General features: G+C 36.5%; 1 protein-coding gene across 18 annotated transcripts in view; it reads right to left on the minus strand.

The window, feature by feature from the left end:
• The window catches only part of LOC307192094 (uncharacterized protein), an 868937-nt gene that overhangs the window by 423496 nt on the left and 421109 nt on the right, over positions 1–24332 (minus strand). For 11 of the 18 annotated variants that reach the window (XM_079932633.1, XM_079932644.1, XM_079932636.1 and 8 more), the window contains 6 exons: positions 15887–15943; positions 13276–13501; positions 7382–7622; positions 7061–7138; positions 4619–6857; positions 578–663 (listed from right to left, as the gene is read on the minus strand). The gene's annotated coding sequence lies outside the window, so the exon portion shown is untranslated. Of the gene's footprint in view, positions 1–577; positions 664–4618; positions 6858–7060; positions 7139–7381; positions 10004–13275; positions 13502–15886; positions 15944–24332 lie in introns of those variants that run through there. The other 7 variants (XM_079932631.1, XM_079932628.1, XM_079932630.1 and 4 more) reach the window with 5 other exon arrangements.

The following is a 24332-nucleotide window of genomic DNA, read 5'->3' on the forward strand; positions in this document are numbered from 1 at the left end:
ATTTCGACTTCTAAACTCTTAGATCACTTTGGTTTTACCTCTTCTAAGCTGTTTGTCATGTATTTTCTAGAATTTTAATTATTTGTCTTTATGTGTAATTGATACTATTAGTTTATTTGTTCCCAAAAGTCAGGAGCCATTTTTTCAATCCCATTTTGCATGAAACAACAGTACTATGAAGTAGGCAGTAAATCATCCACATTGATTATTTGAATAAATACTTATTTAGAAAATTCTATAGGTTCACGCTTCAACTCCTTAAAATAATATAAAGCAAAACATATGTAAATAAACCCTCTTTCTACTCTTAACTGTAGAATTACTTACCTATTCTAAACTTCAAAACTAATACAAACTAATAAAAATAGTTTATTTAAAAACTAATAGTTTATGTGAGAGTTACTTCATAAAAAGTTAATGTTTAAATATATATATGCTGTTTTTTGCAAAATATTTTGTATCTTAAGCCATAACAAATAAATATAGCACCATTTAATTTTTAAAGAAATTTTCAAGCAAGATTACCTCAGAATAAAATAAAATAAGATAAAATAACTACAAATTATTATGCACTCACCATATACCGGGGCTTAGAGTTAGGTGCTCTATAGACATATATAGTCATACCAATAAGAACCTGGTCAGGCCTCAGCAGAATCAGGTCTAGGCAGAACAAAGAAGAAAGATTTTAAAATAATGGAGTCAATACTTTTAGATAACAAGGAATAGACCAACAGTAACAACATGGAGTTCAGATAAGATGTCTGATACTTCCTCCAAAAAAGTAAGTGTGAATTTTGTAGGGGGAATATTATGGAATTTTCTAAATTCCACAGTTAATTTTCCTGCTTGAAGTAGAATTAAAAGAGAGAATTAAATATTAACTATAAACATATGAAAAATATTAATTAAATATTTTAGCTAATTAAAAATTTCACCATAAACATATGGAAAACCTATACTGTGCGATTGTGCTGTAGGAAGCAATAGATCCATAAAAACCAATTTTCTTTGTTTTATATGTATAGTTTATACAGATAGATAATTTGCAGATCATTTTGAGAAATTTCAAGTCAACACAAGTTTGTCTTGACCCAGAAAAAGGCATTTGCTAAGATAATGTATTCTGAAAACTGAACTGTTGACAACAATTTACCACATCAAATGCCTACCATAAATACAATTATTTTTCACAGCTCACTCACGTTCGAGTGCTGTTGTTAAGTCTTTCTAACTGATTGTTTTGCTTAAGGAATCAGAAAGGCTGCTTTAGGCTAACTGGAGGTTATATGTTCACAATAAATCCAGACATGAAAATCAATAGAACCATTTAAACCTGTGATGTTGGAGAAGTGCCTCTCAAAAAAGATCAAATGCTAAGAATCAAATCTCATATACACTATTGCACATTATCACTACAAGTTAAGGCTTGTTGACATTATTCTGTTTCTCTATCAAGGCAGCTGCAATACAGTTTGAAAAACATGACACTATTTAAAGGATCTTCAGGCTTATTAGCGAGGTCTCGTCAACTGTGGGAGGATGCCAGCACTGCAGACACGCTTCCTTAGTCACTGAGGGCATCACCTGGGTTAGTCCTTGAACTCACCACAGGTGCTGAGAGGACCGACAGGTGAAGGTGAATGACAGAAAGATGCACTTTCCATATTAGGGAGGAAGTGAGGCACCCGAACAGAAGGAATGGAGTGGGAAGACACAGACAGGGATTGGTGAGAAATAAGAGAGAAATTCACAGATTTATTTAAAAGAAACTCCCTTCATTCCCCATCCTCTCAGATGTCCCTTGTCCTCCAATAAGAGTTCACAAGTCTTTCCAAGTCCTACTCCCACCAGAATGGCCCACCATTTTCTAGCAAGTTCCTGTTGCTCTGATACTTCTATTTCCTTTCAGTGAGTTTTTCTCTTTGCTCCCCCAAATACATTTTATGCTTATTTTCAATTTTCATGGATCTTACAGAACACGCTAAATGGTAGCAGCAGCTGTATCAACTTTATCACTAAGCTTCATCCTAAAGGAATCCGTGTCTTTGAGAAACTGTGTCTTTGGGAAATTGTGAGGTTGTGAACTACCTTCTACACCTGTGAGAAATAGTAAATCTTCATGCTTTATAAACTAGCATTGACACAGCCATGGATATACACTTTCATACATACATTTCAATCTAAAGCATTCCACTATACCAGCCATTCTCAGTGAAAGGAGATTCTGGTAAGGAGAAGAGTAAACAAAACTAAGCATTTAAGGATGCACGTAATGTGAGAGTTGTGACGTGTGTGTGTGTGTGTGTGTGTGTGTGTGTGTGTGTGTGTGTGTGTGTGTTGCAAGAAAATCAGGAAACTCAATTAACAAGCATAAATATGTCAAAAAGCAATGACAAGGTATTTCATATTACTGAGTAGAAAAAATAAATAACATAAACATATCGTTTTTCTCAAAATACATTCATAGGTTTAATTCATTCCAAATTTTAAATTTCAGAACTATTCAGAAATGCATGGTAATAGAATATTAAGAAAAAAAAGGGGCTCGTTAATGTGTTAAAATTTGTTATAATTCGATAATAGTTAAAACTGTGATGGTGGCATTAAAATACAATGACAGTAAAGAAAGTTCACTGTTCATTTGCTTGAATTCTAAATAAGAAAGAAAAAGTGGAGAGAAGAAAATAAGGGTAGGATAATATGACAGAGCCAAATGTCAAGCTATTTAAGACACTATTAGAAACTCAAACAAAACTTAGGATAATATAAAAATTATAAAATAATAGGAAAGAAATCAGAAATAATCTTAGAACAAAAACCAATTCAACATTTTCAATGGCTGGTAACTTTCTATATCATATACGTTATTTCCTGTCATTAGGAACATTTGGGACCCTTAGCAATATTTTACAGAAGATAAAATTGAAATTCAGATATACTGACATGCTATTGTTCCTTCTACAATGCCACACTGTCCATCAACATAAATTCACTATATCTTAATCAGTTCTAGTCAATAAAGGAAAACATATTTCAGTCTTGGACTACATATTTTCCCTAACAATTTTTATCAGGTTCAGAAGGACTTTTTATAACTTGATATACCACTGGAAGGACACTGAAGATTTTATATGAAGATAAACAAACAATTATACCACCTTAAAACATACAATATAAAGTTTTGTCAATTAAAATTAAAATTAGTATAAGTAATGATACAAAAGCTTAGTATCATTTTAAAGGTATCCAAAGCTTAGGGCATCTCCTAGTTCAATCCAAGATCTTCAAGTTTATAAAGATAGATTCTAGACAGAACTAATACTAGAGCATTGCTCCTCTAAATTCAAAACCTGTGCTCTTTCCAGAACTCCATACATCCCACCTCCCTAACATGAACTGAAGATGAGGATGCAAAGCCTGTTAAGAGACTCAAAGCAGGCTTTATAGGAACCTGGTCGGGGTGTCCAACTGGTCATTAGAATCCAAAGTTAGGTAAGTTTTGCAGGATTCAGGATAATGGCAAAAAATGAAAAATTTATGATTCTGTTATCACAATTCCATCTCACATTTTCCTTTTAGTTCCATTTTTTTCACATACATATAAAAATAAACATCAGCCATTTAAAAAAATCTCTAAAACATGATGTTTTCAAAGATGAATTCATAGGAATTGGAAATTAATAGTGAGATATTCATTTATTCATCCCTAAGGGTGCCTCCCTTCAGTTCGACTGAGGAAAATAGGTTCAGTTTTCCTTATATAATATAAATAACAGTGGAGTAAGATTGCATCTGTCATAGATGAAAATACCATATTTATGTCTTCTTATAATCCATTCATTGCTTTATGGACCCAAAGTCCTCCAGGGAGTGTCACAAATCCACATAATGTTCCTGAGTGTTACGTTTTGCATTTGGATCTATGATTTCGCTGACAGATGTGAATAAACACTTGGAGTCCAGGAACTCTGTGATAACTGCACATGTGTGGAGACCAAAGAGTGCAAATTCCTTTAAGGTCACATTAGCTTTTCCTTAAAACCCTCTTCTACGATCTCTTCTTTGCTGATGTTAAAATAATCTTCTACCAATGAATCTACATATATTTTAAAAATTTATGTTGTGCTGTGTTTTATTATTTTTCCATTAAAATTTTAATAAATTAATTAAAATGAGGATGTCACAATTTTTATAAAGAAACAAAACCCCTGAATGTTACAATTTTGAGACATTATCTAACAATGAAAATTCCAGTATTTCTCTGTTTTGGAGAGCAACTTTAGACACTGTACACTAACACTGTTTAAAATTTTAACTTTGGAGACTGAATAAAGTTGGAATATCTCATTGGACAGTTGCAGAAAAACAATTCAGTGACAAAAGAACACTTTGCATACATACAGTAAATCCCCCACGTACGAACGAGTTTTGTTCCGAGAGCGTGTTCGTTAAGTCCAATGTGTTTGTAAATCCAGCAATGTTAGCCTAGGTACCCAACTAATATAATCTGCTATAGAGTACTGTACTGTAATAGGTTTATAATGCTTTTCACACAAATAATACATTTAAGAAAACAAAAAATAAAGAAAACATTTTTAATCTTACAGTACAGTACCTTGAAAAGTACAGTAATACAACAGGTGGCATACAGGGGCTGGCATCGAGTGAACAGGCGAGGATGGAGAGGAGGTGGCAGGTGGTAGAGCTGAAGGATCGTCAGCAATAGGAGACGGAGGGCAAGCTGCAATTTCACTCATGCCTGACGCTGATGGCCCAGGTTCTGATTCCTTGCTGGATTCAATTCTATCTACCCTCTTGAAAAAATGATCCAGTGATGTCTGGGTAGTAGCATGTTTGCATCTTTGAAAGTTCGCAACTTGAAGGTTCGTATGTAGGGGACTTACTGTACTTCTATTTAATATTATTCAAAGTTTTTTACAATCTCTGACCCATCAATAGTAAACTGTCCTACAGTCGACAAGTTCTTTAAGTCACCTACTTAGTCCTCCCTTTTGTTGGCTTTAACTGAAACCTGATCTTCCCTCAAGGCCAATTCCTCCCTTGTAAAGCTCTGGAAACCGTGGCACTGCCTTCTATCATGTCCAACACATTGCAAAGTCAGGATGTTGTTGGCATTTCCCTTCCATTTCCACCTTTCCTTTGAAGTAAATGACATGTAACTCGCACACCCTCTTATATATTTTTTCCACCATTCAATTCCTAGTCACTTCTTCAGAGACATCCATTCTGAAGTCTGTCTCACTATTTGCAGCCAACAAAATCCATTCTAGCATCCTGTGAAGGACATCCTGCATCCATGTAAAAAATATTTTTAATACCCCAGCCTCACACTTTCTTGACTTTCGCAAAGATGATGATCTGTACCTTCACTCAAATTCTCTCATCTCTCTCCATGGATCTTGTCATCACCTGGAATTTCTCTATCACTGAATAAACCAGTATTTATTCAGAAGCGTGAGAGTTGCATTGCATTTAGCAGGAGTTGTTTATTTCAGAATCTGAAGGACAGTATATATCAATGAGAGGCAGTCAAGGGTGGACTAATGTATTTTCCTATATTTTTGCGACCTCCCATCACCTTTAAAAATTTTTTTGTTTGTTTTGAAAAATATCTGAGCCTTCCATTAACGTACAAAAATAGCATAGCAATGAGAGTAAATCTCAGGCATCATGATATATACTTCTAAATACTTCAGTATGAAACTCCTAGAAACAAAGGCCTTCTCTTACATGACCATAGTACAATGACTGAATTTAGCAAATTTAACATGGATGAAACAATTATCTAATACATAGTCTATATCTGAATTTCTTGAATTGTCCCAGTTTTCTCCTTTATGGCAATGTTGTTCTCATCTAAAATATAATCCAGGATTATCCACTGCATTTAGTTGCCACGCTTTTTAAATACCCTTATGTTTTGGGCTGAATTGTGTCATCTCAAAATTCATATGTTGGAGTCCTAATCTCAATACTTCAGAACGTGGTGGTATTTGGAGACAGGGTATTTAAACAGGTTATTAGGTTAAAACCAGGTTATTGGAGTAGGCCCTCATCTAATTTGACCAGTGTCCTTATAAGGGAGATTAGGACACAGACACACAGAGAAGAAAGAATACGTGAAGACACAGAGAAGACAGCCATCTATAATGCAAGAAGAGAAGCTTTAGAAGAAACCAACTCTGCTAACACCTTACTCTGGGACTTCTAGCCTCTAGAAATCTGATAAAATAAGTTTTTATTGTTTAAGCCAGACTGTGGCGCTGGCAGCCGTGGCAAACTAATATATCTTCTACATTGGAGAAATACCCATGTCCTATTTTCCTCCAGAGGAAGTTGGAATGCAATTTCCCACCCTTGTGGCTGAAATACAAGCACATAAGGAGAGGCCACCAATATCATGAGTCAGAGTGAGATTTTGGTTTAAGAGGATGGAGTGCACTCTGAGTCCACCTTGCAGCAAGAATGCTGGCAGAGCCATTGGGCTTTATCAAGCAGTGGTGGCTATAAGGGCGGCCACACACAGCAAGTTCAGGCAATAGTTGAGTTTGCAACAAAATCAAATACTTGGACATCAGCAAGGCAAGCTGTAGAATCTAGTGCTTAGTAAGTTATGATCAAAGTCTTCACAGTGGGACACTCTGCAGTTTGGAGTATGTTCCTGCAGGCTTAGTGTTGACCTTTGTTCTTTTACCAGTGAATCTGTGGGCTCCTAATATCTACTTAACAAACTTCTGGTGAATCAGCCAGAATCTGCTTCCTTCACTTGAAATGAAGAACTCTGACTAAAATTAAGTCAGCTTGCTTCTAAAACTTTCTCTAGCAATTGTGTCCTAGGAGCAGAAGAAGAGAAAGCAGATGATTAGGGTGATTTACATAAATTCAATATGCTAATCATACATTCTTACCTAGGTAGTAAGGCAAAGCTAAGAAAATCCACCTGACAAAATATCCTAGCAACAATTTTACATTTTTTTAACTAATAAAATAACTCTATCCTAATAATAAATGTAATTAAGGAAGAAAATATGCTCACCTTTAATCTTACCACCATAACAGATTATTCCATTAGTTTGCGTCTTTCCTTTTGATCTTTAATCTTACATATCATATTCTGTATTAAAATGATCATAGTATATAAAATTTTACTTTGCATACCAGCCAGGGACCCAAGAGAAAAACAGATGGCACACTCCAACTGAGTAATTTAGGGATAGTTCAATAAAGGGACAATTTATAAAAGTATGGGCTGCGTATAGGGAAACCAAAGAGGTAGTGCAGTATCCAAGGGGTAGTAACCAGGGTGTTGTTCCCAATCCAAGGACTGAAGAGACAAGGGTTGGGAACGGTTACTCACCCCAGAGATGTAAAGTGCTCTGTGCAGAGGTCTGGGTGACAGGAGTGCTCACTTTGGGCTCAGTGACCCATACAGCCTGCAGTGATCCTGCAAAGAGGGAATCTGGAGAATATATATCGATGCCTTGCTTTCCTCCTGGCCTCTGATCTCCTACCAGTGTTTTTCATGGCCGTGACCAGATGAAAAGGAAACCTGCGGATAAAGTCCAAGCAGGTCAGCGTCCTGCAGCGCAGAGCAGAATCTGGAAGGTAAAAGTAATATATCTAGCACCACATGATGGTATAACACTTTATAAAGATAACATATCACTGCTTGCTTAATTACTCTTCTATTACAGAGCCTTTATATTTTTTCCTCTTAAAAGGAAATGTGCAACATTTTCATAAATATCCTGGTACAGATTACATTTTTTCTCTTGAATAATTCATAAGAAATGACACCAAAAATTATACGGCTATTTCTCCACAAAAGAATAGCTTAATGTGAGGAATATCTTTGTCCTAATTTGTGTTTATCATTTTTAAAGTAAGCTGTAATGCATTAAAAATGATGTTAAAGTTGTATATGGGAAAATGTTTCGGCGTTCTTAGGATATGTCACATAGGAATCACCCATAATCAGGAGAATAGAAACGGAAAATATTTCCTTCTGGAGATAAAAAGTTCAGGCTTAGTAAGGTTTGCCCACAAGTCATGTGGCCAGTTGTAATAGATTAAACTGTGGGCAGAAGTTACTCATGTCTAAGACACAGGCTAAGCTGCTTCCCTTGCAACGAAGCTTCAACTGTTCAAATTCCACTCGACTTCATCCCCCACAGAGCAGACAAAGCAAGAAGAGGGAACAGCAAGCAACTTCTACCTAACAGTGGTGACCAGAAGTTGCATACATTTATTCACAGTCCATTGGCCAGATCGTAATCACACAGTCTCACCTACTTTCTAGGATGGTTGAGAAATGTAGTCTCTACCTGACCATTCATGTTCTACCAGGAAAGATTCTATTAATAAACAGAAAGGATATTGAGGACAGCCAACAGTTACATCCATGGTGACACCCTCTAGCCACACATATAACCATACACATCTTTATTGTTTACATAAAACATTCTCATTCCTCCCTGAGGGAGAGAGTGCAGAGTTACAGCCACCAAAAAAGTCATCCATCTGGGTGAAGTACAGTACTTTCCATCACAGGAAGTGGTCCTGCAACTTATAAGCTAAAAGACAAATGCCTTCCACATACATCCCCAATATACAATGGTGGGACTGGAACAATATAACTACAATAAAAACTTAAATTCAAAAGAAAGAAGAAGGAGAAACTAATCATCCAATCCTGCTGATTGTGAATTCTGAAGACCTCATGCTGTGTAAGTGCCTTGATTATCACTACTGTTTGCCATGGTTTCTGGAAATAACTCCTCCGTCCAGTGTTCTCTGTAGTCCTTCCTTCGCCTTTTTGCAATTTCTTCTCTGTGGCCAAAAATGTGGCAATTTCTTCTCTGGGGCTGAAGAATATGTCCTTGTAGCCTTACGCTGCTGGTGTAGACCTTGGGAAACAGGTTGTTTTACAGGTTCGGCAACCACAGGCTCTTGCAGGCCAGCCCTGTGGTTAGCAATGATTCCTTTTCATCACTTTGATTCCAGTCAGCTCCATTTGAAGTAACCAAAGTGAAAGAATCTTCTCTGGTTATAGCTTTTATGACTTCAGACTTTCATTTATATACTAGTTCATGGGCTCAGACTGCTCCGCCTCCCACCTCAATTTAATGGCAATTACCTGAGGCCATCTGAAACAGTAGCATGGATAGGAGGACAATATCATTAAACTGACCTTAGAAGCTGGTCGCTCCAATTTTCTAAGAACATTTAATATGGCATCTTCTAGAAGGGCTCTCAGCAGCCATCCTCTTTTCTGCTGTTTGGGGTTCAGATATATTTGGCTTTTCTAATCTTCTAAGGTCCAAATTACTGAACTCACAGCCAATATAGATTGACTTTTTTTGGGGGGGGGGAATGTAAAACATTTGTCTTGGTTATAATCTGAGTGTTTTAACTCTGATTTGTCATACAATAGACATTAATATTTCTTCTACTTTTCAACCAATTTGATATTCCCCCCTTTTCAATAAATTCACTCTTTGACAATCAAATTACCCCAAAAGCTGGCAGGTGAAAAGAGTGAACAAAAATTAAGTTTCCAATCACTCTGTTCTCTCAACCTGAGATGGCCTCTCTATTTCTAATCCAGATAAAATCTTGACTTTGAAATATCATTATTGTGGACTCTTTAGTGACTGCTGACACTGGTTTTATGACCAAAAAAAAATCTTCCTTTGAAAAAATATCATATCTTGATATTTTAGGATCAGTGCTTATTTTGATTAACGGGACAGAGAGTGTTCCATTAGAAGTGTTTTGTTTCTTTCAATTTTTCCTTGCAAACTGGCTAATAATTGGCTAAATCCATCTCTCTCCTAGTTACTTACTAAAAGGAGAAAGACTCTGCTAAAGTACATCAACATTTTTATTTTTTCTAGCCACTTACCCTGGAGTTGAAGTTCCAGGAAAGGTGTGGCATATCTCTAAAATTATCACAGGTAACTGTTTTACTAAATGTTTTTCCCCAGTATAACAAGAGCCACTAGCTTTCCAGGCTACAGTATATGACCCTGGCCTCCCATTACCTGATTACAAAGCCTGTACCACATATTTTGGGTTTTATTATGACAACATCCCACTTTCAGATACCAACTTTTACATTTGGATTCTTTATTGTAACAAAGAGATAAAAAAATACATGATTTAAATAGCATAGATTTAAAACACATGATTTAAGTCATATAGATTTAAAACACATCATTTAGATAACATGGGAAGAACAAATTTTCTTTCATTTAGCTATACAGAAGAAAGTGATCCAGGGCAGATAGGTTGACCCTGCCATTCTCAATACACAGTTTTAATCTCTAGATCCAAGGCAGCTGGTTCACTTATATCCATTTTTCCAGCTAGCAGAAAAGGGGGAAAAAAGGAAGTAGAAAATAAACACTTTCCTTTTGCAAGATGTGACTTCAATTGAATATTTCACTTCAGTTTACATTATTTGGGTCAGAAGTTAGTCAGATTAACACATCTAACTAAAAGGGAGGCAGGGAAATGTACAGCTGACCCTTGAACAATGCGGGGGTTAGAGACACCGACCCTCTGAGTAGTTGAATCTGTGACTATAACTTATATAGTCAGCTCTCTATATCCACAGTTCTGTATCCACGGATTCAACCAACAGTGGATCATGTAGTACTGCAGTATTTACGATCGAAAAACATCCACGTATAAGTGGACCCATGCAGTTCTAATCCGTGTTGTTCAAGGTCAACTGTAGTTTGGTCAAGCAGCCAGCTATACGGTTAAAACTCAAGAGGTTTTATTAGTAAGAAAGAAGAGAATGGTAAATGGAGAAAAAATGAAGTCTTGTATACTAGACTCATCCCTCAGGGTCCATGGGGGATTGGTTCCAGGACTCCCAGGGATACTGAAACCCACAGATGCTCAAGTCCCTTACATAAAATGATGTAGTATTTGCATATAAGCTACACAATTTTCTCATATACTGTAAATCATCTCTAGATTACTTCTAATACCTAATACAATGTAAATACTACGTAAATAGTTGCAAATACAATGTAAATAAAATAGTTGCCAGCATGCAGCAAATTTAAGTTTTGCCTTTTGGAACTTTATGGAATTTTTTTTTTTTTTTTTTTTGCAGTACGCGGGCCTCCCACCGCTGCGGCCTCTCCCGCTGCGGAGCACAGGCTCCGGACGCGCAGGCCCAGCGGCCATGGCTCACGGGCCCAGCCGCTCCGCGGCACGCGGGATCCTCCCGGACCGGGGCACGAACCCGCGTCCCCCGCATCGGCAGGCGGACCCCCAACCACTGCGCCACCAGGGAAGCCCTTTTATGGAATTTTTAAAACATATTTTTGATCTGTGGTTGGTTGAATCACTGATGTGGAACTCGTGAATATGGAGAGCTGACCGTACTGTACTGTACTTTCTCTTTCCACTAAACTGACCTTAAGAAATAACAGTCTGACCTTTTAGAAATTTAAATTAAGGGAGAATTGAGTGCCAAGTTCAAAAAAGTAAGAGTTGCTTCTGGAGTACAGGGTATGAGAAGATATGTATTTCTAAATTTTTCATTAGGCCAAAATAGCTGAGAACCAAGACACTAAATTATAGATCTAGAAAATATCATCTTGCATTTAATTTGGACCATATCTAAAGGACCATGGCAAAATGTTAGCCCAGTTTAGCCTGCTGAGATGTCTGAAGAAGGAGATCTCTAGTTTTCTGGCAATATTTTTACCATTTAATTTTGAGAAAGAATGGCCATGAGATCCGATTCCCCACCCTCAAACTCACATTTCTCCGTAATGTGCTGTAGTGTGGAGGTAAGGATGGGCATAGAGGCAGTCTGGATTCAAATCTGGGGAACTCAAGCCCTGTTTTTACCAACTTAGCGACCCTAGAGAAACACTCAATCTTTCTAAACCTCAGTTTCCTAAACTATAAAAGGATGATCATATTTGAACCTACTTAGTAGGGGTATTTAGAGGATTAAATGGCTCAGAAACATGTTAAAGCATTTAGAGCACCGGCTGCCATTTCGTCAATTCTCAATGAGTAACAGCTATTAGTATCTGCTTGTATCATTTTTCAGGTCAGAAGATGCCCCTAAAAGAAATAATACTGTGGCTTTGTAAAAATCAGCTAAATTATATTGATTATGATTGAAATTAATCAGACAACATAAACCTACATTGTGTTATTAAAAAGTGTGTTATACTAATACAAATTAATAGCATAAATAAGACAAAATTTTAAGCTACTTATGAGGGAAAGCCCAACAAATCTTCTCAAGCACCACCTTAACGGGACGTTTTTGCATAAGACGTAAAACTATACTAATTACAAAATAATTCTCTTCTGTTTTTAAAAGCACTTTAACAGTCTCTAAAATTACACCTTAACTCCAACTTCCAGTGTTCTTGTAAACTATTACAAATGAAAGTAACAAAGCAGAATGTTCTTTTTTCTGATTATAAAGATAACATAACTGAAAAATCAAAAAAGCATAAAAAAGAAAAATTATGTGAATTATCTGAAATTCCTCCACTGTAAAACAACAACTATTTACCATCTGGTGAATATCATTCTAGATATTTCTTTGTTAAATACTATAAATAAAGAAACAATAAGACCTTTCTGGTAATGACAAGGAATCCCTCCTACATATAACAATTATAAAATCTGGACAAAGTTATTAAGAATAACTATCTGAATGCACAGGAAATTACAAAAGTCATGCAGAATCTTGAGAACAGTTTACTTTCAAAAAGATAGCTGCTGTATCAGGCAAGAACTGCGAGTTTGTGGTTTTCTTGCCTTGAGTACTTCATAAGCCATCCTACATCCTCAAACTAGGTGAAGAACCACGGTCTTAGCAGCTCAAGGTGGCAGATTATAAAGTACAAAGCAACAGCAGACCAGCTGGATATTTAAGGGAGAAATCCTGTAAGCAAAATAGCCAACATGGAACGACTAAGATTTAAAAATACAAATATAAATTCTGCTCAAATCCTGGCTGTCTGTAAACTACACATGAGCATGGGAACCCACAGGGGAAAAAGCAGGTAGAAACTACACGGAGATCTACCTTTGAAAGGGAAACTACCTCTTGGTGAGATTTGCAAGTATGCTCACCCTTGACTAAGTGCATTCCCCAAACCACTTGCAGCTCTGGAAGGTAAAAAGTGAATGCCTTACTAGCTTGAGGTGTCCAAGGGTAGAACTCAGGGCTAGGAAAGATACTGGGAAATTTACACTTACCACACGATCCAGCAACTCACTCAAAAGACACAAAAACTGGGCTTCCCTGGTGGCGCAGTGGTTGAGAGTCCACCTGCTGATGCAGGGGACACGGGTTCGTGCCCCGGTCCAGGAGGATCCCACATGCCGCAGAGCAGCTGGGCCCATGAGCCATGGCCGCTGAGCCTGCGTGTCCGGAGCCTGTGCTCCGCAGCAGGAGAGGCCACAGCGGTGAGAGGCCCACGTACTGCAAAAAAAAAAAAAAAAAAAAAAAGACACAAAAACTTATATCCACGCAAAGACTTGTAAAGAAATGTACATTGGCGCATTGTTCATAGGAGCCCCAAACTGGAATCAACTCAAATGTCTAACAACAGCAAAACAAATTGTGTATATCTTTAAAAATGAACATCGTTCAGTTATAAAAGAGCGAAACAGAAATACATAGAGCATGGATGAAGTTCTACAACATTATGCTAAGTGATTAAAAAAAACAGACAAAAAGACTACATATTGAATGATTCCATTTATAAGCAATCCTAGTAAAGGCGAAAATACAGGGACAGAATGCAGATCAGGGGGTGTCTGGGGCTGGGAGTGGGGAAAGGAGATCAATTTGAAAGTGACATGAGGGATTTTTTGGGTGATGGAAATGTTTCATATCTTGGCGGTTTTACTGCCCTATTCATTTGCCAAAACTCATCAAACTGTATGTTTAAGATGGATACATTATTATGTATGAAAATTATTTCTCAATAAAGAAGTTAAAATAATAAAACTTAAACCTTACATTTTACCTCCCATCCCCCCAATATATTGCTTCTAATACAATATATTGATCAAAATGCTTCTGCAAAACAGAATGAGCTCTCAGCTTCCCCCTAGTTCTTGATCATCCAAGGATTTTAACTCCCTAAGGAAAGAGACTGAGGCTAATACTCATTGCTTTAGCTGCATGAAACAAATTTTAATGTACCTAATTTTTTTTATCTGGGTCAAAGTATTTTTAATATCCATTATGATTTCACCTTTGACTCATGAATCAGCTAGAAATGTATATTTTAATTTCCAAATATCTGGAAGGTTTTCAGGTATTTTTCTGTCACAGATTTCTCATTTATTTGTTTTGTCACTGAAATGCTTTTTATGATTTCCAATTCTTTTAAATTCATTCAGACTAGCTTTTAACGTTAGCATATGATATACCTTACTGAATGCCACATATGGGCCTAAAAAGAATGTGTATTCTGCTGTTGTTGGTTGGAATGTTCTATAAATTTCAATTATCTCAAGTTGGTTAATACTGTCACTCAAGCCTTCTACATCCTTATGGATTTACTTCTTGTTTCCCTTCTCTCATTCCTTCAACTAAGTTCTACTGCTCAAGTCTCCTGATTATAGCAATTAACCATACTGTACATTAATTCTTTGTACCTGACTGATTACCCCACTATACTTGGACTCAGAGCAGGCAAAAATAATCTTCTTTTAATCTTCATAACTTCAACATCAGTATATTGCGTGACATATAAGAAGTTGTCTACAAGTGTTTGATGAATGCACAGGTTACTCAATCGATCAATCAGTCAAACAACGCATAATCAAAACGCTTGTTGTTAGTAGGGTACAAATCAGAAATGTATAAAACTCAGAATGCTATGGACTGAATTGTGTCCCCTACTCTCAATTCGTATGTTGAAGCCCTAACCTCCAATATAATTGTATTTGGACATAGTGCTTTCAGGAGGTCATTAAAGTTAAAAGTGGTTGTTGTAAGGGTGGGGTTTTAATTCAATAGGATTGATGACCTTATAAGAAGAGAAAGAGGGAGAGTCCCCTCTCTCTGTCCATGCACTTGTACTGAAGAAAGGCCATGTGAGCACAAAGAGATATGATGGCATCTGCAAGCCAGGAAGAAAGTGCCTCCCAGAACCCGTTCAGGCTGGTACTCTGGTCTTGAACCTCCAGCCTCCAGAACTGTAGAAATAACTTTTTGTTGTTTAAATCACCCAGCCTATGGTATTTTATTATGACAGCCTGAGCAGACTAAGGTTACATTATAGATATCTTGAGCAAATCTTGTTCACTTAATATACATTGACAAAAAAAAAAATTTTTACAACATTCTGATAGTCTTCAGAAACTGTTCTAAGAGTAAAAGATTTATAAGGCAAATTTATTAAAATAGTTTATTAAAATATTGTGTTAAAAATAAAAAGGAAATTAAAGGTTAACTCTAAGAAAATTAGATGATATCATAGTCAAGAGATGAAACAGTATAGGATAATTAAGACAGGTAATTTCCAAGGCAACTAACACTTTACCAAGTATAACATCAATTTCTCTGCACTGCCCTATCACCAAAGAGCTCCAAACAAGCTCAGAAATAGTGCTATTTTTATTTACAGAATATACAAGTGAGAATAACTATTGAGGAATATGATCAAGACTGTCCTAGATAAATGCAATAACTCCAGGTTAAATATACTCTAATCTCCTAGTAATATTTTGTTTGAAGTATGATTGATATCTTCATTATCATTTAATCAACTAGAGACTGAACCACATACCCGAATCCACTCTCTGAACAAGTAGGCAATGAAGGCAATATTGTAAATATTACAGTAAATACCTTTACTAATGTAATGTTAGGATTCAGGAGCTGAGTGAGCAGAAACTACCAGTAACCCTGTAATGTAAAAGGAGAAAATCAGAAAAACAGAATCATATTTTTCTCTCAAGAAGATGTCAGACGTACACCTGAAACTAACACAACATTGTAAATCAACCATAATATAAAATAAAATTTTAAAAAAGAACTTAACCCATTTGACATTAAATCCTTTCTAAAGACTCCATGCAGTTTCCCAGTGCCTCCTAAAAAATAAACTTTAAAACACGGTGAAAAAAAAAAAAGATGTCAGAAAGTGAAGACTTGCAGACTTCCCCACTACCTGTCTGTAGTATGTAGTTTTGGTTCAAACTCAACATAGTCAATTCACTGGAGAGGGACAGAAAAAAAGAAAAAGAAAGATCCTAAATGGTCAATCTTCTCTTCAATGAGCTGGTTTTCATGGAAGGGTGAGTAAACAGTGTACTGTTATGTCTGGTGTTCATCAAATACCAGAAGAACTCTCTATTTTGACAAAAGGAGATTTCATATTAAAATTATACAGAGCCAAATCATACCCAGTGGTTTTTATTTTAACTCCTCAGTTTTTATATAAACATTGTAATATGGATTATAAGACCTTATTCAAACTTCTATGTAGGATTAAATAAAATAATTGAAAACAGGAAAATGCTCAGATACAGCATCTGGCATAGTTAAAAATGTAATTGTTATAGCAGATGAACTGGGGAGGCTGCGGTGTGGACAGCCCCCATCTGCCTTCCATGATATTCCTCAACGTGCACACCACACTGTCCTCGTTGGGAAGCTGCTGTATATAGTACGGGCTTCGTGACCACGTTCCGATTTGAAGAGAGGGGACCATAACTTTGGAGAGCCAGGTGTCATACTTTGCAGTGATTATTCCTGTGCCAGTGTCCACTTACCTCTGATTTGAGATGAGCAGAAAAGAAAACAAACAAAACCAGTAAATCTAATAGAAAGTGCAGTTATGTCGCAGGATAGGAATCTTGGCAAATGTCTGAAATAGTCTATCCTGATGAAGTGTCTGAGAATGCTTCCCTCCTGTCAATTGATAGCATACCTTGTCTCTTTTATTAAAAGAAATTATGCGTTTTTGAGCATCATCTATTGCAATGCTCAGTAATTGGCAATATTGTAAATATACCTACAAAGAAGTATAAGTCATGGCTATTGACCTTAAAGAACTCTGTCTTACAATACAAGGGAAGATAAAATAAGCATGCTGATAACTTGATGAAGCAGTAATGTGCTAAGTTTCTGAAGAGTGGCACAAAGAAACTGCTAAAGGAACACTACCCCTTCGAGGCCTAAGGCCCCAGGGGTGTAATTCAGCTAATCAGGAGAGCATAAATTCTAACTTTGTTCACTCCACATTCTCACGTGACAGGCCCAGAAGTCTACTCCCCTTAAAACTTATGGCATTTGCTACATGAACAACAACAAAAAAGACTTATTCTCTGATGACGCAGACTCCTATTTGGCTTGGTTAACCTGCTTTCACTTCTCTTAGGAAGGTAATTGAAGTCAAGAAAGTTGCATGTAGTGATTTGGAGGTTTGCAACTAGGAAATTCTTAGATTTAGGGCATATGTAGCCTTTCATGTACAAAGTTCTCATTTTAACCTACCTCAGGCTACCAGGCTTTACTGATTTATAGTTAATTAGGATTGAGATTTTCATTGAAAATTCAAATACTTATATGCTTTTTTGTATGCATTTCAGATCATGTTGGCGGAAGCAAATAATTGTAACAGCACTCAAGAAATGAATGAATACCACAGGGAAGAGCTTCAACCACCCCTGTCCCTGACAACCTGTAAGTAAATCCTGCTGTGTTCCCTGTTCACAGAAATATCTTTCTGACATCACTTGTGATAGCTGAAAGATTTCTTTTCCTATCAGCTAACAAAATCCCAATACCGTTGCCTCACATTTTAACCAAGTCTTGAAATCCCTTAAGAAAGTTTCTGCTATTTGCTGTTGGACTTTTACACTAGAATTAAATTCTTTGTACAATACAGAGGCTTAGTTATTATGTATGTATACAAGTACCACTGTGATAAATGAGCATCATTTGGGTATAAGATTGAGAGAGGAAATCTATATTAACCATGACAAATAAGGCAGAATATACTGTCCTCAGAATGATTCAATGAAATTACACCATTGTGCATTCAAGGCATTTGATAAATATAGAATCCTATTTTTACTTCATTCTTATTTTAAGGAAGAGCCTAAAAGATCCATTTGCATCTTTAAACATGTCAGTGAATAGCTGTCAATGAGGCAAGACTTTCTTCGTTACTAATGGCCAAAAAACAACAAAATAAACTCATGTCTAACCTTCCGACAACTGACAATTTGTCTGTAAACCTTTCCTGGATACAAAAGAAGAGACAGCTTCAGAGATAGCTAGCTGGTTAGGTCCAGGGATGCTTCTTATAAGCTACCAAATATTTTCTGTCTCTTACTTTGTAATTTGCTGCTTATGAAAATATTTTATGTACTAAAATGCCTGAAGTGAAAATACTTCTATTGTAGGCTTTAGAAACTACATGAATTCTTCTGTTATTTCAGTCATCAAATCAGGATTTCATGGCAAGAAAAGGTTGAATCTGTAAACCTATAATCAGTTAGTGCATTAATTATTTTTTAATTTCCATAATATTACTATTAAGACTCATTAGGAAGAGAGGCAGCCTCAAAATTACCTGAAAGGTAAGGTAAGCTAGATGCTTTGCCTTTCAGAAGCTGAGATTAATTTTCCTGATTTTCAAACTGATCTTTTATCTTCTTTTGAAAATTCATTAATTTAGAAGTTTATTGCATGCTACAATAATTTTTAAAATACTGACTAATTGAGAAATCACAATACAATATGCTTTAACATCATCATGTTTCATAGATATTGCCAAACCTATTAATTTTGTTTCATCTTCTGAAAAAAATCTCAGTTGTATTTATAATTGTTTTCTTCTATTCACTTAACACTTAATTTCTCAGTGAGACACAGCCTCTACAGATTTATCAAAATGGATACCTAAATATCACTGAACATTAACTTAATCTAGAGAATTTTCCACCTGAGAGGATGCCTTTTCTCACCAACTTGACGTTTCACCTCTTAAGATTTATAGTTCTTGACTAAAACTGGAAGTAATCATTTTGTTAACTCCAAGAGAAAAATCCTGATTCTATGATTATGTGAGAAGTGAAAATTTTCTCATTGTTTACAGTTTCTGACTTGAAAAGATATTTGAAGACTAAAGATCTATGATTGGTTCATCTTCTCCTAACTGCTGATAATTTAATTATATGAGTGCCTGTTACCTTTAGCCAGTCAAAACACACCTCCCCCAACCCCACACACATACTATTTTAAGTAAAAAACCTCAATCCTGTGACCAGCCATTTCCAAAGATTAAGTCGTACACCTATGGGTAGTAGGTTTAAAAGAGAGAAGAAGATGGTATATGAAATCATTGTATTTTTATGAGTTTTATTTTTAAATCCAGGATTAAACCTGGCATTAAAATATGCTACACATAAAGCCTTCTAACCCGGTGGAGTTCCATGATACACTGTGGTGTTCTTTTCTCTGTACTAGCAAGAGAGTAATCCAGCAATTTGGCTTCCTTTTGACAATTAGAATGAGAAGTCCATTTGGTCATTACATCTGAATCCTAAGAATCAGATTCCTTCAAATGTCACCAGGCATCATGGGGCCCTTGGTGTTGTCTCTGCTCCTAAAACCTGAGTCCCTAATTCATGAATCACAAGCTACTATAATATCTCAAGACTATAGGGGACTCTCTCCAACAGTAGCAGGAGTGCTGTTGTCACATTCCCAGGACTTTCAGTGGCCAAGGTGACTCCTCTCTGGTTTTGTTTGAAACAATTTCTGTACAAAACATCCAGCGATCTCAAATCATATCACAATCAACTTTTAGGATATCTGCTATGCAAAGTGAATAGACACCTGAAGCAATTATATTAGGTCTATCCTTGAGAAGAGGGATATAATTTATATTGTTCCTTTCTTTAAAATGTTGTCTGTTGTCCAATGAGTAAGTACTAAAACTCTATACAATAAAGATGTAATTTTAGATGGTGAGTACTGTAAGAAATTTTTTCATTTGCTAATACTCCAGTCAGGTTTTTTTCTTCTTTTTAAGCTACTTAGTCTTGTTTTGTCTTATTTTTTTTTTTTATTTAACCCATGGAATAATTTTAATACTACGTTCTTTCTTCTGCCCTGATCATGGGATTCCTTTCTGGAATTACTTGACATCTGCTCAGGAAAAGTAAACTGAGGTGATAGCAAGTATCCAGGATCTAGAATCAGACTACCTGGGTACTAGTCTTATTTCATTCTTTAACTGTCTTCATGAATCAGGGAAAGTCACTGTATCCCTTTCCAAGCCCTATCACCTCATCTAAAAAATCAGGATGTTGTAAAGGATGGGCCCTAAGGTATCTCCATGCACGGAGCCCTTTGACTCTATTAACCAAGTACTACCGTTCTGTATGGGTTGGCTTTGGAGAAATGTCAAAAACTGTACAAAACATAACTGTTCATTTACCAGAAAATAAGTGAGATCTCATCATTCGTATTGACCTCTCTACTGATAGCCTTGATCCGTATTGATATTCATGTGTCCTGAGGTTCAACGTCATTAAACTCTCTTGGTAAGTGTAATAGTTATGATCACAGGATTTGGAGTCAGAAAGACTTGGGCTTGAATTCTGAACTGAGCACGTATTGCTCTGAGATTACGCAATTACCTAAGCTTTTTCTATAAATTAGGAATAATTCCTATTCCATAATCATTTTACTTTTCATGAATGCATGCAAAGCATCTTGCACAGTGCCTGATAGAAATTGTTCAAAATGAGAAGAATTATTGTTATTGGTATCACTAATGAGTTTTTTATTCCTTCCTGAGAGCAAAATTTGAAAAGAAAATAGGGAGTGTGAATGTAAGAGTGCTGGGTGATAGAGGAGACGTGCCACCAAAGGGTAAAACAATTGTAGAATATGAAAAATTTAATCTGCTACAAAATATTCCTCAATTCAGGAGTGGGGAATGCCATGTTAATACTTCCTTCCAGCCTCCAAGGCAGACAGAACTAATCATCATAGCCCTAATGAGCTTGGGCACAACCTCATATTCCTCCTAATCTTTGGGCTTCAGAAGGGTACCACCCAATGATTAATATGGTACCTCAAGACAAAATCTTATCTGCCATCTCTGGTCCAGGTCTAGATGTAACCTAGAGCCTTAAAAAAACTGGAGGAATGTGCACATAATAGGGATAAAAATTCACAAAGTGAATTTAAAGTTAAATTTAAGTCATAGTTACTATAATTACCTGTCCTACTTTATTACTGAATCTCTAAAATTCTTTCATTAGCAAATAACTCAAAATTAGTTGCAAATCATTTTTACAATAACACTGCAAATCACATTATGGGACATTCTGAGATGTATTCATTAATCCAACCAAAATTTATTAAAATTCTGTTTTTTACAAGTCACTGTGATTTTAAAAATATAACAAAATCTTCAACACACTTTTTGGAAGGAACTTTTTTGGAAACCTGGACAATATTTTGTAGAAAGGAAGAAATGCTTCAGAAATGCTGACTCTGTATGTAGAAACATTTCTCAGAGAACTACAAAATCAATGTGGATGACACTGCAGATATCTTATGTTTTCATGGAAAGTCCAAAACATGTTTCAGAGTATCACTCTTATCTGAACAACCCAGGGGCAATGCTGACAATTCAGTGTGGTGTAGAATGTTCCCTTAAAGTCTGCTTCAGAAAGGAAAAGAACCACTAGAATAAAAAAGCGTCATAACTGAATGAAATAAAGGGTAATTTGAGGTATCACAGTTTGTAAGAAAGAAATATCTGAATCCAGTTTAACCTGTCTACCCTCTCTTTTGAAACAAAAATTACATCTTCTAAAACATCATTAATTTATCACCCTCGTTAATAAACTTTCAATTTGCAGAGAATGTTACAGCCTGTATTTTACTTCCTAATACATGTGACATAAGTGAGTGAACAGCATATTTGATATTTTGAAATATATCTTAGTGGATTTAAAATACACTGCATTACAATTGATTAGATATAATTATCTAAAAAGACACTTGCATTGTTTTATATAAGTATAAATTTACCAAATTTCAAATTGTTTTAATAGTTGAAGAGTGATTATAATGTACTTTATTTTCCGAAACTAATTGGAGATTAACCACACAGCAAATCAAATCCTGATTTTTTTGACAGTATATTTGATAAGGATATTTTTAATGAAGGTATTTTAGAGCAGTGATCATGGGCTTGTCAGATTTTGATGGCAGCTGTAAAGTGACTGAGGCTGGTCAGGTGATAGAAAACGTGTGACTAAACCACCTCCATTTTGCTGGAGTTAGGTCAGAATTAGTTATAGTAGTGAATGTCCTGGAGTGTAATTTCAAACGTAATGGATGATGTGCGAAAAAAAGAAAACGCAGGGGCTTCCCTGGTGGCGCAGTGGTTGAGAGTCCGCCTGCTGATGCAGGGGACGCGGGTTTGTGCCCCGGTCCGGGAGGATCCCACATGCCACGGAGCGGCTGGGCCCGTGAGCCATGGCCGCTGAGCCTGCGCATCCGGAGCCTGTGCTCCGCAACGGGAGAGGCCACAGCAGTGAGAGGCCCGCGTACGGCAAAAAAAAAAAAAAAAAAAAAAGAAAACGCTACTTCTTTTTTAAGTCCTTTTTTTAAAATAGAGCATCAATTAGATGCTAGAACTGTTCATTATTATATAGTTTAACTCTTTCAACAATTCCCTGTGGTTGGTTCTATTGTATGCATTTTATAGCTGTAGAAATGCAAACAGTAAAATTTAGAAACTTACCCAACTTACAGACCTCATTTTCATAGCATTCTGTTCCTGATTCACCATGTTCCTAACACTACCTGACTTTCTATCACTCTCAGGTCCCCAAACACTGTAAGTGCTCTCTTTCATGGGCTTTACAGTTTCCTGGGCCTGGCACACCCTCCCCTTAGATAAGAACACAACAGGTTCATTCCTAGCTTTGGGTCTTAACTCTCATCTCCTCAGAGAGGACTCCTCTGACCATGCTATTTGAATCGCCCCACCAATCCACACCATTTCTTTATAAAGCACCCTAAATTTGCCTTCAGCACCATCTCTTACTCTCTGTTATGGGCTGAACTATGTCCCCCACAAAACTCACATGTTGAAGTCCTAAACCCCAGTACTTCAGAATGTGACTATATTTGAGATAGGGTTTTTAAAGTAGTAACTAAAGTAAAATGAGATCATATGGGTGGGCCCTAAATTAATATGACTGGTGTCCTTATAATAAGAGGGAATTAGGACACAGACATACACAGGAATGAGACCATGAGAAGACACCGGACTACTTACAAGCCAAGGAGTGAGGCCTTCAGAAGAAACCAATGCTGCCAATACTTTCATCCTGGGCTTTTGCCTCCAAAACAGTGAAATAAATTCCTGTTGTTTAAGCCACCCAGTCTGTGGCACTTTGTTATGGCAGCCCTAGCAAACTAATACACTCTCATTGTCATTGATATTATTACTATTGATATTACTTTCTATTGCCCCACTTCTAGAACATAAAATCTCAGGGTCAAGGACTTTCTCCTTTTTATAATAATATTCACAGTTCCTGACAAAGCAACTGGAATCTACTGAGATCTCCACAAATTATCTCTGAGTGAAAGAACGACAGTAGACGGCAAAGACAGACTTCCTATCCATATCTATCTCAATCTCAATCTGATTCTCTTTCCCTTTTCACCACACACCTTTGGTAAAGCAGGCTACACCAAGGTCTCTTAGAGACAAGAAATGGGTTCTGACTTCCAGTTATCCAAGTGGGGGCATTTCAATATAAGAATTCAAGATTTAGGATGTGGATACTTTATCCCAATGCAAGAGAGAGCCACAGGCTCCTTGTTTATGTAGTCTATGTGGAGGGAGACATAATGTCAAACTCCATATCGTTGGCTTTAGCCTTAAAGAGCATGCCAGGGAATAAGGTGGAACAACTTAAATACTCCTAACATAGTTAATATGATACCAGTAACTCAGAGATAACAGAAATAGAGAAGAGCATCAGTGGATCCAGCTATGAGGAACTGGGAAAGACAGAGGCAGGGAAAATGTGAGTGGGTCTGAAACAATTCACTCAGATCATTTCACCCAGAAAAGCTTCCATAATCTCCCAGATTAGTTGCTTCTAAAGCTCCCTGTGTATATTTTTATTATATTTCCCACCACATTGTAGAGACATTATATATTTACACATATTTCTAATACCAGACTGTATTGTTCGGGTATCATGCCTTATTTATCTTTGTATCTCCAGCACTTACC

Source organism: Stenella coeruleoalba (genome assembly GCF_951394435.1).
Source record: "Stenella coeruleoalba genome assembly, chromosome: 9".
Lineage (NCBI taxonomy): Eukaryota > Metazoa > Chordata > Mammalia > Artiodactyla > Delphinidae > Stenella > Stenella coeruleoalba.